This window comes from Tamandua tetradactyla, chromosome 10, assembly GCF_023851605.1.
Source record: "Tamandua tetradactyla isolate mTamTet1 chromosome 10, mTamTet1.pri, whole genome shotgun sequence".
Taxonomy (NCBI): domain Eukaryota; kingdom Metazoa; phylum Chordata; class Mammalia; order Pilosa; family Myrmecophagidae; genus Tamandua; species Tamandua tetradactyla.
Genome location: NC_135336.1, coordinates 36323992 through 36338999, shown reverse-complemented (window position 1 = coordinate 36338999; position 15008 = coordinate 36323992).

Sequence of the window (15008 nt, the reverse complement as noted above, 5' to 3'; positions counted from 1 at the left end):
TAAGTATGTCTATATCACTTGAGATTTTCTGCCTTCAATAACTGTTTTGATTAATAAACTGACTCATCTTCATTACCTCACTGTATTAATTTTTCATTAGTGGCTTAAAAGAATTCAAATGTATTATCTCACAGTTTTGCCAGGTCAGAAGTCTGACGTGGTTTGATTCTCTGCTCAGTCTCACTGGGCTAAAATCAAAGGTGTCAGCTAGGGTTTCAGTTCTCACATGGGGCTAGGAGTACCTTTCCAAATGTATTGGTTGTTGGCAGAATGCATGTTCTTGTGATTCTATGACTGAATTCCCAATTGCTGTTAGCTGTTTCCTGGAGACTGACCTCAGCTCCTAGAGGCTGCCGATGTTCTTTGCCATGTGACTTCCATAGGGAGTTTGCAGCATGGATAGTTGCTCTTTTTTCAGGTCAGGGAAACATGTCTCAGATTTCCTTTTCTGCGACCAGCTGGAGAAAATATTTTATATTGCTTTAAAATGCTTTTAAAGGTCTTGTGTGACTAGGTTAGGTCCAACTGGATAATTTCTCTTTCTTAAAGTCAACTCTGCCATAGTATATAACGTTACATTAGTCCCTGGAAGTATACACTGTGTGTGCACCAGGGAACTGAAAATCTTGGGGGACATCTTAGAATTCTACCTACCACACTCACATAAAAGGTATCACATGATCTCATGGAATTGCAGTATACTGCAGTCCACATTACATAAACAATTGTCTTAGTTTTCTAGGGCTTCCATAACAAAGTACTACTCTCTGGGTATTGTCACATAGTTTTGGGGGCAAAAGTCTTGAAATCAAGGTACCCACAGGGCCGTGCTCCCTCTGAAGTATGGAATGAAGAGTTTGCTCTCTTGCTTTCTCCTGGCTCTTAGGGTAGTTTGGCAGCAATCTATGGGGTTCTCTGCCTCCATCATCACAGGGCCTTCTTCCCTCATCTGACTCTATCTTCTGTTCCCTTCTTAAAAGACATATTGGTCATATTGGATATGGGTCCACCCTACTCCTACTCATTTTAACTCAACTAATTCCATCTGAAATGATGTTATTATCACACTCTGAGGTCCTGGAGATCATGATTTCAATATATCTCTTGGGGGAGGGTGTGGACAGAGTTCAACCCACAGCAACAATGCTTACCTGGAATCAAACAGCTACCTGCCACCTTGAGGATTGCTTCTATCCCTTCTTTTTCCATCCTTTTCTACTTTCAAAGCAATCTAAATGTTTACAGGGTAATAGGAGGCTCATATGCTTTTAGTGATGAGTGGCTGCTGTATCTAGTGAAATAAAAATTCTGATTTTATTAACAAAAATATTTTGGGAAGAATACTCAGATGATTTCAGTCAGACAGACTCCTACTCTCTGACACCCACATCACTATTCTTTGAAATAAAGCCAAGTTAAAAAATAACATGTCTTTATTTGAATATTATCACTTTGGGGTGGATAAAATTAGGTGAAAATCGCGATTCTTAAATAAACATTTGTTCTCTCAAAAGAGAAAATAGTCTACAATAAAAACTCAAATAATGACAAATTTGAATAACAGCAGTAATAGTTTGATACATTAGAAGAGAGTTGGAGAGGGAAGTATGACCAATTAGCAGTACATGTAGTATGGAGTCAATGAGACTGTGCCGATAAAAGCAGATTGAAAGTAAATTCCGAAAAAAAGGTGTTGCAAAAGGATTTGTCATTGTGACCTTCAAGCACAGACACCATAGTAGTTTCTAGTTGTATCAATCTGTGCTTTCCACTTTGAAGGACATCAAACAGCCTCCCCTTCTTTATGAGCTTTAATACTAGGTTGGTGTAATTTTATCATCGTGTGCTATCTCTATGCTCTCTTTTGTCTTGGAATAAAAAGAGAAGCATGGCTGATGTGAGTGAGAAAGGAATGATAAAATCCATTCCCCACTCATAAATATATGTTCTGTTGCTCTTTTCTATGCCGAATGAAGCAAATCCCTGAGTTGCCGAAAGTCAACAATTGGAGATGTTTTAGAGTAAGTTAAAACATCAAATAAAAGATTAATTAATGAAAAACATGTCATAAAATGTTTAGAATCTCCCACATGCAAGCAAAGTTAGCATGACTGACTCCTTGGGTGTAAATCCTCATATATTCATTCTGTCTGCTAAGCCCAAAAAGATCAGTAAACTATTCATCAATACCCCTGAGTAAATAATCTTGTTCCCTGAGTAAATAGGCATTCTCTCATAAAAGAAATAAACATGTGATTATTTTTGTGATTAAAATGATCTTCAAAGCACACATTTTTTAAATGCTTCAGTAGAACTGTCTGAAATGTTAATACCGAAGGTCTACTGCAAATAGGCCAAATTTAAATAAAATGTTTACAAAACTCAGGCTTCCTTTTAAGAATAACCTAGAGTTTCAGTTTATAGAACTGAAAAGTAGATGTCCTTACTTTCAATATCCAATCTCTTATTATCATTCAATACCTGTTATTTTAATGTATGAGTGAAATATGAATTTCCAGAATAGCTACCAATCCTACTATGTAAGAACAAACTGGACTAGAAAGTTCACACAAGCATTTGCAATTCAATCAAAGAACATTTTGCAGTGAAATTATCTAAGCACTCTATAGAGATATGAAGAAACACCTAAAATCTCTCAGCTACTCAGGGTAAGTTATATCCTAAGAAAACTTTGAGTCACAAATGGAACAAACTCAACATATAGCTAAATTTCCCTGATTCAGACCTTAAAAAAAATGTAGCTGTCTATTTTTTACATCTCTTTTGACTACTCTTATTTCTATAATATCTATATCAGTATTGCACATTTGCACCTCATTCTGTTACATGATATTTGACAAAAACTGTAAAAATTTTATAGTCAGGAATTCTCAAACATTGCTGGGAGAGTGTTAAATGGTACAACCAATTTGGATAACAAATTGGAGTTAGATAACAAGCTAAACATGCATTTATTTACTCTACTAACCATCAATTCCTTTCCTAGGTATCCGTCTAAAAGAAAAGAGAATACATGTCCATAGAAAGCTTGTATAGAATGCTCATAACAGATTTATTCCTAATAGCCAAAAAGTAGAAACAAGATAAGAATGAAGCCAAACAGGTTGGGGTTAAAGTAATTCAGAACATAGGGGTAAGGAAGACAGTGTCTATATTTTAGAACCACACATACTTTTTGAGACCAATGGAAGAAAGGTTTATTTGGTCTGGAACTGAAATTTTCTGTAGGGCATAATCTAATTTAGCCTATCTGTATAGCTCATTTGAACAATTGCAATGCAGAAGCACAGAGTAAGAAAGAGGTCCTTTAATCCTGTATAGATTATTGTAATGCCTGGAAACATCCTAGAATATAGTAATCAGATAATCAAAAAGTATTGGCAAAGTCCCCTGAGGGAGGGGAGAAAGAGCATGGAACTATCAAATCTTATCATTAAGGAACATCCTGATACTGTGTCAAACTTTAGGGATACCCAAATCAATAGGCCATACCCTCTATCATGAAGATTACTCTTGTGAAGCTTATGTAGATAGCAGAGACTACCTATAGGCATGCCTAAGAGTTACTTCTGGAGGACCTCTGTTGTTACTCAGATGAGGCTTCAGTCTCTCTAAGCCCAACTTTGCAAGTGAAATCATTGCCCTCCCCTCTACATGGGACATGACATTCAGGGGTGAAGGTCTCCCTGGTGACATGGGAGATGACTCCCAGGGATGAATACAGGCCTGGCACCATGGAATCAACAATTCCATCCTGACCAAAAGAGGAAAAAGAAGCGTAATTAATAAAGTATCAGTGGCAGAGAGAATTAAACAGAGTGGAGAGGCAACTCTGGAGGTTGCTTTTGCACAAGCTTCAGTTAGACCTTGCTACCTATCATAACCTGTCAATCCCCAAACAGGACCATTCCAGCCAATTCTAAAGAACACCTAGGCCAATATATAAGATTCCACAAGAGTTCCATGCACTAGAGTAACTTTCCAGAAACCTACAACCTCCAGATGGGTCCCTGATCCAGATAAATCCTGAAACCTAGCCCAGCCTCTCCAGAACAGCAGATAGTTCTATCTCCCTGCCCCATATTAGTGACAGACCCTTCCTATATCAAAAATTTAGAATTTCCGTAGCCCAAACAACCCCAATGAGAGGTATGAAAAGATCGAAGGTGATGGTGGAATTATACAGAGAAAATAGGACTTAACAAATGAATATGAATATTGAATCATTAAATTGACATCTCCTTTAGTCCCCAGTATTTTAGAGCAGCTAGAAGTAAAAACCTAAAATTGTGAAATTGCAACCCATGTCAAAGTCTGAAATATGTACTACAACTAATTATGGTGCTGTGCTTTGAAGTTTATAGCTTTTTTTGTATATAAGTTATTTTTCACAAAAAAAGAAGGGAAAAAAAGTCAATTGTGATGACAAAAAGTATTTAAGCCCTCTAGCCTCCTATATTCTGGAGTAGGTAGAAGGGAAAATATGAGAGGATCATATGGTAGCCCATGACAAACTCTAGGATCTATCCTGTAACCACTTGTTGAAGAGTGCTTTGAAAATTATTGCTTTTATATTTCTTTGCTTTGTGTATATGTTATACTACACTATAAAAAAAGAGCTAAAAAAAAGTAGAAACAATCTTTGGGTCTATCAAGAGGAAAATTAAACAAACTAAGGTATAATGGAACACCATGGAGGAAAAAAAATGATTAAATTACTGAAACATGCAACAATATAAATGAATCTCAGACAGAGTACTGACCTCAAGAAGTTAGACTTAGAGTAGTACATCTGCATGATTCCACTTTTAGGAAATAGGCAAACTTGGTCTACACTGGTGCAATACAAAGTCATGGATTTATCAGGATTGATGAAGATTGGAGAGGGACACGAAGGAACGTTTTGCAGTGATGCAATGTTTAAATCTTGACAGTGGTGTGAAGTATAAGTGTTTGCATTTTTTAAAGCTAATCGAACTGTGAACTTGAGCTTGGTGCATATAAATAATATAAATAATATTTCAGTAAAAAGATTTCTGAAAGTATTATGAAAAATTTTTATAGTCAAATAAGTTTGGAAAACAAAGTTAAATAAACAGGTTTCTTTACTTCTGAACTTTTCAGATTTTTTTAATTAATGCTAATATAGATTGTTAATTTCCAAGAAAGAGTTGAAATAAGTAAACTTATTTGCTATACGACATTAAGCCCCACAGAAAACAACCATAGAAAGACTTTAACATAATGCATATAAAACAACACAGAGAAAGCGTGTAAGTTGAGAAAATGATACTGGTGAGTCTAAATTAGAAGAGCACTGGGCAGGCCAAGTGGCTCAGCAGGCAGAGTTCTAGCCTGCCATGCCGGAGACCTGGGTTTGCGTCCTGGTGCCTGCCATGCAAAAAAAAAAAAAAAAAAAAGCATCTATTTCCATGGTATAAGGGCATACATTATATCTTGGTACCACCTGTTAACAAGGTCAGGAAAAATGGAAATTGTTGCTGAGCCTGCAGAGATTAGAGGAGACAGCTGAAGAAAATGGCAAAGGGAGATACCCAGGACAGTACAAGAATAAGCTACTGAGCCTTTGATTCAAAGAGGAAAGGCAGTTGCATAGAGAGAGTCAGGAGTTTTATTTTCAGCTCTGCTGCAGACTTATCCAGGGGCCTTGTGCAATTTACACACTCAATTTATGACTCTCTGGGTGGCTTAGTATTTCTGACTTGAACATATGTAATTGCTGTGACTGGTGGCAGCTGTCACTGGACTACAACAAATCAGGTGATCCCTCTGTGCTCCATGCTTTGGGAGGCACCAAAGCTACAATGAAACTCTGCTAGTACAGAAAATGAAATATTGTGAGACAGAATCAAGTATAAACAGGTAATTTTATGAATAATGTTTATGGATTATAATCCTCACTGCTGTAAGAGTGCCTGCATATTTCAGTGCTGTTAGAGAACCTCAGAGCACACTCCTGAGACTGGAGTAGAGGAATGGGGTAAGGAGGGCTTAGATGGGCAGGCTGATGTAAGAGAGAGCTGCAGTACATATACATCACCAACACAAAGACCAGTGGATGGGGAAGCCTTCAACCCTTTCACATCAATCTTTTGTGTCACAAAAGATTTTTACATTTTGCAAACAGTTTTCCTTTTCAAGAAAATGTTCTTGTTTATTTTAAACAGATATTATGCATGTATTGTACATATAAACAAAAGCAATAGTGATTTTTCTTCCATTTTCCTATATGGAACATATTTTTTTTCCATTATGTTTCCTTCCTACAACAAACTGTGTACTTATCCAGGGACTGATTAATCTTGGTTGTCATGTGTCGCCGCCATGCCTTTAGGGCCTCCAGAATAGTACCCCACTCATATTCAACATACACCAAATGAATTGTGGATGAAGGGATAGTTTGAGGAAGAATAAATAAATGTACAAATATTTGCATTGCTAAATGGATGGATGGATGAATAATATGGTTTGTCCCGCTAGCAAAGAAGTTGGGCAATTTTCACTGATGACTTTAATCAAGACAATTATAGTCTTATAGTATCTTCTCTTTAAAATATATCTTTCATCAGTCAAATAAATTATAGTGTATTAATTAAGCTGCTACTGTGGTTCCATCATTGGAATAGAGAGATGTAAAAATATATATATTCTATATGCCCTAACATCAAGGAGAATTTCAAGTTTGGAAAATAAGACTAACACATATGAAGACACTTAGAAGACAGTAAGATAATAAATAGGTACAAAATAATGGGATGTACATATTAATTGCTTATGGTATTTAAGCAAGGAGAAAACATATTAATGAAATTATTATTACTGTCAAGATAGTGACAACATAGAGAGGCACATGAATAATTCCACGTAATTATTAGAATTTAGGAAAACCTATCACGATTTTCCTAAAGGAGACACATAATGAAAGTAATGGAAAGATCACATTTGATGAGGGAACCACATTGGATCTTTGTAAGTTTGACTTGAAGGATTTATGCTTTTTGATAAAAGAAATGTGGAAAGAGACCATGCCAATGGGAATGAATAACATCAACCAAGATGTAGAAAAGGGAAAGAAAAGGGGTAGTTTGTCAGGAAACAAGAGTTTTGTTTATTCTCCTTGGATAAGAAGTACCAAAACAGCCTCTGGAGGACAACTTTGAAGATAAAAAGGAAAAATCCATTTCAAAGAAAATGTCAGAGCAAGTGAGAGGTTAGTTAAATGAGACAGATAAGTGTAAGGAGTAGCAGGAATAAAAAGGGAAATCCTGGGGTTGTGTGAATTCCTGAAATGGGGAGAAAATGACTGCTACCTAATATTTAGATAACAATAGCATTAGTTCATATGGATAAGTTAAGAAGGCTACCTTTTTGTAGGAAATTGGAAACCTGGAAAGAGAGGTGGGAACCATATGGCCAAGAGCTATGAATGTTCAGGAAAGAGGGTGTCAACCTAATATGGAAATATTTAGAACAGGGATCAACAATATTTTTCTATAAGCGGCAAGATAGTAGATATTTTAGGCTTTTGTGGGACAAAAGGTCTTCATCTCAACTAATCAAATCTGTCATTGTCGTGTAAAAGCAACTACAGTCACTAAGTAAACAGATGGGTGTGTCTGTGTTTCAAGGACATTTTGCTTATAAATAAATTTTTAAAACAAGCAGGATTTGGCTGAAGGGTCATAATTCACCCACTTCTTTTGTAGAGAATGTATTATAGATTTAGGGGCAAAAGGCAGTGATGATTAATGAGATTAAGGTGCTGAAACACCACAGAATGACTTCATTAAAGATTTGATTCAGTTGAAAGTGAGCCACACATATAACTTTGTGAATGGTATGGCAGTAACATATATTCAACAAAGAGGAATTTTTCTTATTGTCTCAGAGTGGTAGATAAAACCCAAAATGGAGGAGGAAGTTGATTAAGTATTCCCACATTACAACTTCGTTAAACTGCATTGGAGCTGACCACAGTGCTTCCAGAGAGGTACTTGTATTTTCCTACCATAAACGCTGCTTTAATTCAAACCCCACCCCAATCTGTGTAGTCAAAATAAGAGCAGGACTGAGAAAAATAAAGCCTCCTTCTATATATGTTTTCTATTCCCTGATACCACAGAGGGCTGTCCCTAGCTAAACTCATAGGGGAAAAGCCCATTAACTCTCGAGTCCTGCTTGTCTCTTCTCTGAAGGCTGGTGAGCCACAGTAATGTTCAAGTACAGCATAGGTACAGAAAGAATGAATAGTATGAGTTACATGACTGAAGAAGCCCTGGCAAGGGAGTAAGTAGCCTCTATGATCAGTATTTGCTGTTGGCGAGGATGAGTAAGATATCCAGATATCCATAGATCAATGGAGACCCAAAAGATGCCCGGGCATAAGCATCTTGATATTTTTTCACACCATAATGGACTATCCACTTAGCACCAAGAGATAAAGAGACATTCTATCTGTGGCAGGAACTGAAGGGTATCAGACAGCTAAAAAAGAGGCAGACATCACATCTCATGAGACAAGGCATTTGGCTAAGCACATGTTGCTCACAAGAGAACTGAGATTGCCAGTGGTATTTACAGAAGCAGCAACAAAGAAAACATGTTTCCCCACACTCTTCTAACTCCTATCTACCATTCATTATAGCTTACTAAGTCACAGAAAGTTTCAGTCTTCACTGGGATCTGGATGGGGGAGTCAGGGGTGGGGATAAAAGAAAGGGAAGAAGGGAGAGAATAGGAGAGCTTTGAATTCTATAAGAGACCAAAGTTTTAAAGCACATCAAGTAAGCTTTTGAAAAATTGAAGGCTGTTGAAAAGTTATGGTACTGGGCCAAGATTATATTAAGGGAAGTAAATTCAGTACTTTTGGGGATAGTTATTGACAAAAAGTATTCAATTTCAGATTTATACCACAGTAATAGAATTCCATGGTAATTTGTGTACGTCTCAAAACGCAAAGTGTTTGAAACAGGAAGTGAGCCACCCAGGAAAAAATGTTTTGAACAAACAAATTATATGTTGATAACTACAAAAACTGAGGAGGCAGTTGCAGCAACAGAGAGGGAATGATCTTTAAAAACGTTTAAACCACAGAATTTTTAGAATTTTGTGACTCAGTGGATACTGGGCACAAAATACGTCATTTTACAAATTAATAAAAATTAACCTCAAGACTTTATTCTGGAGATTGGAATTATATAAAGAGATTAGAACATTTGAAAGCAAAGATAATGTTGTAAACAAATAGTGAATTTGGCTTGAAATTTACTGAATTTTAAGAAAATTATTAAATGAATTGGAAATGTCTTTAAGGCAATTGTAGAAGTGTGGTTGATAATTGATAGAGAAAGAAAAAGTCATTTGTGAAAATCTAGGGTTCTTACAATAAAAAGGAATCTTTTTAGAAGCTTCACTGGGGAAGAGAACAGAGAACAAACAATTGATTCTTTAGCAAAGCCCACAGTTAGAGAAACGAAGAAGTGAACTCAATTAAATATCTTATTAACACAATTCAGCATTACATGCCAAATAAGTGAAATAATGTTGTAAAACTAAATTGAAGAGGCATGCCAAGGTAGCCAGTTCCGGCACATGCCTGTTCCTTCCTAGTCTTCTCACTTACAAGAGAAATAGAAAAAAAAAACTGGGCATAATATAACAAATATAGAAAGATTCTGAAAAATAGAAAATAGAAGGCAGAAATGGTTACGTAAAGAATACTACAGTGATGAGTTTTCCTTTTCCTTTTGGATTTTCCTTTTGTCTTTCACATTACCTGGGAGGTCACTGGAGAAACCTACAGGCACAGAATGAAAAGCCCCAAGGAAAGCCTGCATGGTCTAGCCAAAAGACTAGGAAAAGGGTGACCTAGAGGAACAGAAAACATGTTTTATAATACCCAAATGTAGTCAAACACCAAATGAACACTTCTCCATCCCCACCCTGAAGTATCAGTAGGACTGATGAGGAGCTGAAGTCATCCCATTGGCGTCCCCGGGACCAAATGGAAAGCAAAACACCAACAAAGAGCGGAATGAGATGGTACAAGGTGCTGCTAGTTAGCATTCTGTTTTTTCCACTCTGGTATTATCGATGGAACCTAGTGGGGAGCTGAGCTTTCACCCCTACCTGGACCTTTCCTCTACACTGAAGCAGAGTGACTTCCTACAAAAAAGGAGATTAAATGAGATTCAGAGTTGCAGAATATAATATCCAAAATGCCCAGGATAAAATCGAAAATCACTTATACAGAGAACCAGGTAAATCTCCAATTGCCTGAGGAATTATAGTCAATTGACACCAGCAACAAGGTGAAACAGGTGTTAGAATTAACTGGCAAGGATTTTAAAGCAGGCACCGTAGAAATGGTCCAAAAAGCAATTAGAAAAATACTTGAAACAAATTAAAAATTACAAAGTCTCTCAAAGCAATAGAAGATGTAGTGAAGAGCCAAAAGGAAATTTTAGAACTGAAAAATAAAGAGAAATAGGAAGCTTGATAATATGTTCAACAGGAAAGAATCAATGGACTTGAAGATAGAATAATAGAAACTACCCAATTTGAATAACCAAAAAAAAATTGATTAAAAAAAAAAGAACAGAGACTCAGGGACCTATGGGACAATAACATTCATGCATAAAAAGCCTGAAAGAAAAGAAGAACAAGATCAGATTTAAAGCATTTTCAAAGAAAAATTGGCTAAGTTTCAACACTTGGCCAAAAGACATAAACCTACAGATCCAAGAAGCTGAACAAACCCAAAATAGAAAGACATCAGCAGAACTACCCTAAAATAATGTCTAAAGGAAGTTCTACAAATGGAAAGAAAATGATTAAAGATGGAAACGTGGAAGATCAGAGATATTTTAAAATGGAAAAGGAAAAGAAATATTGGTAAATAAACTATCCTTCTCCACTTGAGTTTTCTAAATTGTTAAATGATTGAAGGAAAAAATATTATACTATCTGATGTGGTTTCTAATGTATATGAATAAATATTTAAGACACGAACTCCAAAGCAGGGAGAGTAAATGGACAAAAAGGGTTGTGAGGTTTCTATACTTTATTCAGCTGGTAAAATGTTAAAAGGAGTAGATATCATTGGCTATTATGGAAATAAAAATTAAAATAATGATGAAATTACTCCTAGCTTATTAGAACAACTAAAATAAAAAGAATGAAAATATCAAAAGTTAACAATAGGTGGTGAGAGTAAAAGTAAATAGCTTCTCACATATATTCCTGGTGGGAATGAAAATGAAATAGACTCTTTGGAAAATAGTTTTGCAGTTTCTTAAGGACTAAACATAAACTTATTTCATGACTCATAAATTACACTCCTGGGCATTTGTCACAAAGAAATGAGAAAATAAGTCCACACAAAAATGAAAGCACAGAATTGTGGGCTCCAAAGTTTCCATCCCTAAATCTAAACAATTAAAAGAATAATCCATTTTTCTCCAGGCTGAAGATCAGGAGTCCCTTCTTTACAAAACTAAGTTCTGCAAGGCTCTGAACTTGGAAATATTAGATATAGTAAGGAGGTGGGATGAGATATTAGAAAAAAATGGAGAGATTAGATGAAGTCTATGTATTAAACTGTGTGATCCTCAAACTCCTTCCCCACTACAAGTGGAAGCTTTTAACACACATGCCACCCTATCAATCCACTACTCAACCACTTCCTATCACAGGTGAGGATCAGAATATTTTCTGAGTAAACTATTCACTCCTAACAGTCTCTAAAACTTCTGTATACTTACACAAAGAAAATATATCCTTCTCCTCCTCCAGATACAGTGATGATTAGTGCTGTAAGGAAGATACGACTATTATGGAAGTTAGCAAAAATTGCAAGGGGCAAGATAGCCGAAAAGATCGGTTCTTGATAATACTGTTAAGCAACTGAATTAATCAGGTATGGAGTCAAACTATTTTGAGACCTCTTGTTAAATGCAGTTTTTTAGTCTTAAATTCTGTCTCTCATGCTTGGGGTTGCAAGTAACATAAATCTCAACTTAGAAGTAAGTCATAAATAATAGAAAGTGGTTGCACAAACAAAACAGGCATAGGCTGCCAATGAAGAAGCAAGAAAAATTGTTTGGGGGGTTCAGTAAGAAACATGAAATGCCAAGAAAAGAGAAGAGAGTCAGGTAATGAGAGATCCAATATATAAGACCGATAAAAGGAATGGCACAAAAAGGTGCCTACTGAGTGGTAGCAGGTCTAAGGAGTAAGAGTCCCATTGAATAAGAAAGACAAAGTAGATTGGGGTAACAGATGACAAACTACTGATGGATATTATGTAGAGATAGTGGAGTGTTTGGGGAAAAATGAATCATAGTTACATCACAAGAAAGAAGTAAAATTAACTCATGCAAAAAAGAGGTAGGGTTGTGAGTTATTTGTTATTATTAATATTATTGACAGTCAAAATAATGTAAAAACTGATTATCAACTTAGCCAATTATGGTGATATTATTTTCCTGGGACACAAAGGAGAAAAATAGGTTGGGGGAGTAGTTTAGTGGAGAACCAAGGACTCATATATTGGTGGAAATTCAATAGAACATATCTAATATTAATAAATCATATTAATTATCTATATGTAACAATATTGCCAGGGGGAATGGGAAGAATTGAGGGTTCTTTGAATTACCAGGGTTGGCCCCATCTCAGGACCTTTGTATTTGTTGCACAGAAAGCTCTGCTTCTAGTTATTCTCTGTGCTGGTTCCTTCTCCTCCCAGATAATCAAAGTCATCCTTTAATGGAGTTTTCCTTGGACAACCTATTTAATGCTTCATTCTCCTCTCATAGCTCATAATCCTTTCCCTGCTCTATTATTTTTTACTAGTACTTCCCACCATCCGAAAGATAATATATTATATACATATTATCCAGGTATTTGTTTGTAATCCTCTTCCACAGAAGAATGTACAGACAGAGTTTTTATGTGTTTGTTCATTGCTCATTCACAGCACATAGAACAACATCTGGTAAACAGTAGGCTTTCATTAGATATTTGGCAAGTAAATAAATAAATATATGTTGGCTGTTACTAACTCTGAAGAGTAGATTGAGAACTATGAAGAGTTGGCACGGAGGCCTGCTGTTGTTTATTTTTGTTTTTGTTTTTCACTACGAGCCTTTTTGTACTTTGACTTTTAAAAAAATGAGAATGTACTATCCTGATGAAAAGCACTTTTTTTTTTCTTTTCACATGAGCAGGCTTTGGCAATCAAACCCACGTCCCCGGCATGGCAGGCGAGAATTCTGCCAGTGAGCCACCATTGCCTGCCCATAAAGTACATTTTTAAAAAGATAAACTACAGCAAATAATAATAAAAAGTTTCTAAAATAGTATTGAGTCTGAAAGAATATTTGTATAGTCCCTTGGAGGTTTTTGGAAGTAAGAAAATTTAAGCTATGTTGATACCTGAATAGTAAGCATATTACATAAGTTCTAAATAATGAGGAAGTTGGGAAGATTAAATGTTGGAATAGTCCCTTAAGATTATAAATGAGTCACAGAAGAGTCACTGATGAAACATGTTAAAGAGTGATTTTAAAGAGATAAACAGTTGAAGAAAATGGTAGGATTTTCTTTTAATTTTATAAAAATTAAGTCAGAAAAAAATTGCTTTAATTTTTTTCTTGTAACAAAATGTATTTCGTTGCATAATATTTAGAAAATATAATGTAACTAAAAGAAGTTTTAAATGACTCATAATTCTATTACTAAATAAGACTTTCAATATATCTATGAATATTATTCCAGCTCTATTTCTATGTGTGAATGTGTGTGTTTGTGTGTGCATGTGTCTGTGGATGTGGATGTGTGTAAATCCCTTCTCATTTTCGAATTGGGGGTTGTGATAAACTTTCACAAAGCGAGACTGGAGCAATTTCTTTCTTTTGCCTAGTAAACTGGACAATGTTTATACTCTAATGACTTCCTGTTGACATCGAGGATAAAGTTTAAATGTCCCCCATTACTAATCTCTTGGGATAGCCTGTCCCCACACAATGTTTTTTTGGGGCTTGTTATTGTCTAAGTCCTTTCTTACAATAACCCTCTAAGAATCTATCATTCTGAAAATGGTGCAAGCTGATCTTTGAAAAATCATACCTTGCTCCTCTCGATTTCTATAGTGGATCAAATGATGTACCGCAGTCTGTATATGTTTTTGATCTTTGTCCACTTTCTGGTGGGTGTGAACCCATTGTAAATAGGACTCCTGAAGATGTTAACTTCAGTTAAGGTGTTACCCAACATCTTAAGAGAAAATCACAGAGAAAGAAACTAGAAGTCATGTGCATTGCCATGTTACAGAAAGGCCAAAGACCCAGGGATCACTGCCAGACAGAACTAGAATGCCACAGTCTTCAAGGGGAAAGTATCACCATGCTGATGCCTGAATTTTGGACTTCTCCTCGCCTCCAAACTGTGAGACAATAACTTCCTATTGTTAAGCCAACCCAATTACATGCTATTTGCTATAGATCTGGGAAACTAAAACAGATCGCTTGGAACTTTGATCTTTTTGTAGAAATGTTATGGTTTGTATGAACTATCCTACCCATAATATTTCCCTCCACTATTGTTGAAGAAAACTATTTCAGATAAGCGCAATTCAGACATAAAACTATATGGGGCCCAAACATATAGTGAGCTCACCAAGTAATGGCTCTCCAAAACAGTAATCTATTTTTTCCCAGGAATCATTATCCATTTTCATAAATGATCAGAGAGCCATTTTCTCCTATTTTTGTATGATTTTCTTTTGTCTCTCTCAGAGATCCTGCACAGAATACCTACCCTCTTCATGACACAGGCAAAGAGTTACTCAATTCCAAGAACATATATAGAGGAAGAAAATATGGTATTAGCCTTAAATTTAATATCTTTTGGTTCTCATCCGTCAATGGTATATGAAATAGCTACCAACTTAAAACCAGGCAAGG